The 5,065-nt window shown below is 38.3% G+C and overlaps 1 non-coding gene across 1 annotated transcript; it reads left to right on the top strand.

Moving 5' to 3' along the window:
• The first annotated feature begins 2,023 nt into the window (after nucleotides 1-2,023).
• LOC101307031 lies at nucleotides 2,024-3,775 on the top strand. The gene is made up of 3 exons (XR_185072.1): nucleotides 2,024-2,109; nucleotides 2,629-2,750; nucleotides 2,908-3,775. It is a non-coding gene; the product is annotated as an uncharacterized LOC101307031 (transcript).
• Nucleotides 3,776-5,065: the final 1,290 nt, after the last annotated feature.

Raw genomic sequence — 5,065 nt, 5'->3', positions numbered from 1 at the left:
GCTAAATCCCTATAAAGCCGACTAAATAGACTATATTTCGTCGGCTATAGATGTTTTTATTTTTTTATTACAAACTTTAGCCGACGAATATTTTAAATTATTCGTCGGCTAAAGTCGGAGAAATAACCGACGACATGTTTTTCGTCGGCTAAACTCTAGACTATAGCCGACGAATACCTTAAATTTTTTTCGTCGGCTAAAGTTTGGACTATAACCGACGACATTTTTTCGTCGTCTAAAGTCTGGACTATAGTCGACGAGATTTTCTTCGTCGGCTAAACTCTGGACTATAGCCGACGACTTCTACATGTGTTGTCGGCTAAAGTCACCACAGACGACCTTTTCCCGACCAAATCTTAGCCGACGAAAGGTCGTCGGCTAAGATCTTAGCCGACGAATTAAGCTGATAGGCCGACGAAAATTTTTTGTCGGCTAAAGTGCTTGTCCTGGTAGTGTAAGTTTGGAGTGTTGTTTCGTACTCGTCATATTGGCTTCCCCCTCTCCTCCCATTTAATCATCGGCGTAACAACTGCAAAACTCTGAGTTCGGATCCAAGTCAAAAGTCACCGAATGAGTTTGTCAATATATTGACAGCTGAAGCTCAGTAATTCTTTCAACCATTCGAAGAAATCAAGCTCCGACAAGGTGCTTCAAGACGCCGAAAATGGATCCAAAAGGCACTCACACACCTCAAACAATGACTTGAGAAGTCATTGATGCGAACAACCACGACAGAGCCGTGGACGTCGAGAACCAAAATCATCAAAATTTGATTGATTGCAAAAACGAATTAGACAAACAGGTAGAGCATGATGAGAGGTGTATGATTCATTCCACCATTACCACGTGCATATGATTTGTCGCCGGATTTTATAGAAGAGCAGCGAGAAAATACGAAGCTTTATGGCTTCAATTCTCATCCCCCGAGCTCCAAGCTGGACGATATGAGCCCATAAAGGCATTGACGACAATCGATTGGTGCCGGTGCACAATTGTGAAGTGGCCGAAAAATGATAACCCAATTTAGTTTACCTTCTCTAACCCCTAAGAGCATGTTTAACAACTTCTCTATATTGGCTCTTTAGCCATTTTAGATAACGAGTTTAGTTTTTTTTATCAACTTTACCGGCTCCAACAAACTAGTACGTGGCTAGTTATTTTAACTTTTAGTTATCTTGTTAGCTAAATATAGCTAGCGAGATGAGGCTCTCTATAATTTATGTTAATTCAATGTATTTATTTTTAAGTTATTTTATGTAATATTAAAACACATTTAATTTTTTTTATTTTTATTTAATCAATAATATAAATCAAATTTTAGTTTTTTTTTTATGAAAAATCAAATTTTAGTTGAAATAAAGAGTACTAGTGTAGAAGTATTTATAAAGTGACTTTTTTAGCTATTTTGACTAAAAGTTAACTGTAAAATAACTAATATTACCAAAGATGCTCTAATCCCTGACTCATCCGTTAACCCATCGTACCTGTGTTTCTCATGCACGGATTTAACTACGGTCTGTATGGTCCGCGAAAGGGTAAAACTTTCACTAGTAGGTTTAATGTGAAAAAGTAAAACCGAAAGGGTAGTAAAAAAGAAAACTGTTACAAACAAGACGGGGCCACGCTCCCACGCGTGCGACGACCTCAAACGCAAGCACGAGTCGCCGGTCACGACTCACAAGCCACGACTCGCACTTTTTGTTCGCACAAGTGGGAAAGCTTGCAAGTCTGGAAACAGTTAACCGTTTTCCTCTCTCTCTCAGTTTACCGAACACGCACTCCACTGTTTTTTCTTTCTTTTAATTATTTTAATCGCTCAAACGCCCATACGGCGTCGTTTCTTTCCCATCAGTTCGCAATCTCAGTTACTTTTTCAACTTAGCGTAACAATAAAAATATATACGGGCGGAGCCGGTCCCCGGTAACAATGGGTAGTCCAGACAATTTCTCCTCCTCTTATTTCTGTAAACAGACGCACCCAACCGCTTTATATATAATTCATTTCATCTTTCTCTTCTCTCTTGAACCTCAACAAATTTTCCTCCGTCTCTCTCTCTCTGAGAATCCGTTCGTCTTCTCCGAGCCAAAAGCCTCTCGTCGACTTCACAGGTTATTTTTTTTTCTTCTGAATTTGCTTGGTTTTTTATTTCCGAGCTGATCATGTTCTTGTTGTTTCTGCATAATAATTATTATTATTATTATTTTTCTGCGCGGATTTTTGTTCGTTGTGATTTTGATTCCGATCGTCGTTTCTCGATCAGTTTCGCGTTGTTTGCTTCTGATCGTTTTGGCTTGCGGTCTCTGATCGTCGAGCTTTTGCTTTGTTCAGCGGTGCTGCATGAGATGGTTTTTACTGTTTAATTTTCATTGCTGTTCTGTGTTTTATGGAATTTTGATTAGTTTCTGTGTTTGGATCGTCCTGGATTGTAATATGATCATCTATCACGGTGGTGGTGGTTGCGATTATAATCCTAATTTGTTTCATAGAAATCAATTTCAAATTTCAATAGCTGATGATTTTGACCGAGGATGCTTCTTGCACGAGAGTCTTATCAGATCATATGTTGTTTACTCTGGATTACGGTAGCATCGAGTAGGTTTAGACTTTAGATGGTTCCTGTTATGCAGGTTTTTGGTGTGCTGAGGCGTGAGGGTGTATCGTTATTGCTTACTTGTATCGAGTTTGAACTTGAGATGAACAATATTAGTACTGCAGTTTCAGAAATGATGATGTGACTGCTTCTTTTCAGGTGAGAAACTACTAGTTTTAAGAAGTTCTGATTGAAAATTGAATATTGGTTTTTAGATGCGGTTAATTGAAATTTATGTTTTTCTACTAAAATTTTGTTTAGGATACAGAAGGTGGGGGGTAGTTCATTTCTTTCTGAATTGTAAGTGGTGTTGCAGGGACCTTTTGGTTTAGTGGACTTCTGAAGAATCATTCTCGATTGACACTGTATTTATGCTTGAGGATATGTTGGCACAATCTGCTGCCATGTTTTGAGAGACTAGACTCTAAAGTCGGCTTAGTATTGTGAGAGCACAATATATGGTACTAACTATTGAGATTCCATTTTAACTTGCTCACTTAATGTTGAATTGGATCAACATGAAGAACTGGATCCATTCACCTGAAGTGATGGAGGCCATACTGAGATGGAGAAATTGTAGCTTTGGTGATGATCATGACATGATTCTTAGATTGACCATGCCTGAATTGTGTAGTGATGAAAAAGGTTAAATTTACCAACAGTCTAGTGAGGCTATTGATGTGAACTTCTCTTTGTGTTGTGTCCACATTGTGCCTACTATGATGATGGAGTGGGTAGTTTCAGTTCCATTTGATTCAGTTCGCTTTTTCATTGTACTGGTACTTGGAGTGATCTTTGGGTGATTCAGTATGTTGGTGTTCCGTAGAGGGGTGTGGTGGGATGTAGTGGTAATTATCTACTTAGGGGTGGTGTCAATGAAAGGCGTGCATTGTGACCTTCTTTTGGTCCTTCGATACATATCATAAGTGGAGGATCTTAAGCATTTGGATTCATATTGTTTGGCCCTTTAGTCAGAACAAGCATCCTGCAACATGATGGCACTGAAATTTGTATTTTGATTCACAATTTTTTGGGTTAATGCTTGATTAGCAAGTGGTATTTTGGACCTAGTCACCTTATCATTACTTGAAGTACCCATGTTGTATGGCTGAGAAGACTGAGCATGGATCCCTAAGATTGCTGTAGGTTATCAGGAGAGAGGGAGAAGTGGGGTGTTGCGAGTTGTGACTTTTCTTGTCATTGTCATTCCCTACATGGAAGACAATGGGCTGCCTGCTCATTGATTGGTGGTTACTGATTGTTGGTTTCCTCAATTTGGTGTAGGTTATCCCTTGTCAGGATAGATTGCCACCCTTGACTCTTGCACAGTTTGTTTCTTTTCTCTGCTGTAACTAAAGATTAATATCAGAGTCGAGATTTATGAGAATATCCAGCTTGCTTTTAGCAAGTCTTCTTGCTGACAAGTCTCTCTGGATGAGAGAGTTTTGCAAATACATGATGCCTCTTTCTTTCAAGCTCTTCCAAGTCCCATATCATCTTTTAGGGTGCAAGAGTACCTCTGTATGTGTTTTCCATAGCTTCCATTTCAAATTATCTCAAGATGGTTACGATAAAAGCCCACATCATTTAAGTCCTCAGAGGAAGATTCTCTCCCCTTTGAACAGGGTATTTGTAAGTGTAGAAATTATAAGAAGTCTCAAGGTTTAAGCAATACATGTACTTTTTTTGTTATACTAACCTGATCCTGTGGCTTGACAGTTTTCCTAATTTGTATCTAGGTGTTACCTTCTGTTATCACTGAATTGTGATAGAAAGGTGCTCCCAGAAACAGGATTCAGCCAAATGGCACACATTTGATTCTATTTGTTTTGGTAGTACATTGCAGTTTTCTCAGTAACTTATCAGAACACTTTAAGACCATCTAATACTTTTCAATCTCATTTCAGCCATTGCATATAATGCCTCAGATATTCAAATTGGAACTCCTGTGTTTCTGAAACTGCAATCTTTCCTTTTAATTGAAGGGCAGGTGTCGATAGTTTTCTAAAGTTGTTAGGTAAAGTGAAAACGGTAATTCAGTCATGACATGTCAGACAGTTATCATATCTTCTTGTTTAGTTATATAAATTTTTGTTCTGCTTCTTTGCATGGTAAATCTCTTTCTTTCAAACACATCATTTGTGCTAAAAGTTCAGAACCACACAATATTTTCAGGATTTGGAGGCTAGGGGGACTTCTGGTAGTAGGATTTCTTTTCTCAGACTTCATTTAAATTTTAATCATATTGGTGATATTTGAATGTCAAACAAATGTTAGTGTAGATTGATATGGTGCAGTATTGGGATTGTTACACCTGCAACCCTGATGATGTGATTAAAAGTTTAAACCCTGTTTATGCAATGATGAGTGACTCTGTTCTTCTTTTTTCTTCTCACTTTCAGCTAATTGTTATGTCTTTTACACAATTATCACTCAGAAAACAAAATGGTTCTGGCTCTCTCTCTCTCTCTCTC

The sequence above is a fragment of the Fragaria vesca genome, linkage group LG6 (genome assembly GCF_000184155.1).
Source record: "Fragaria vesca subsp. vesca linkage group LG6, FraVesHawaii_1.0, whole genome shotgun sequence".
Lineage (NCBI taxonomy): Eukaryota > Viridiplantae > Streptophyta > Magnoliopsida > Rosales > Rosaceae > Fragaria > Fragaria vesca.
This window is presented reverse-complemented; position numbering and strand designations above follow the sequence as displayed.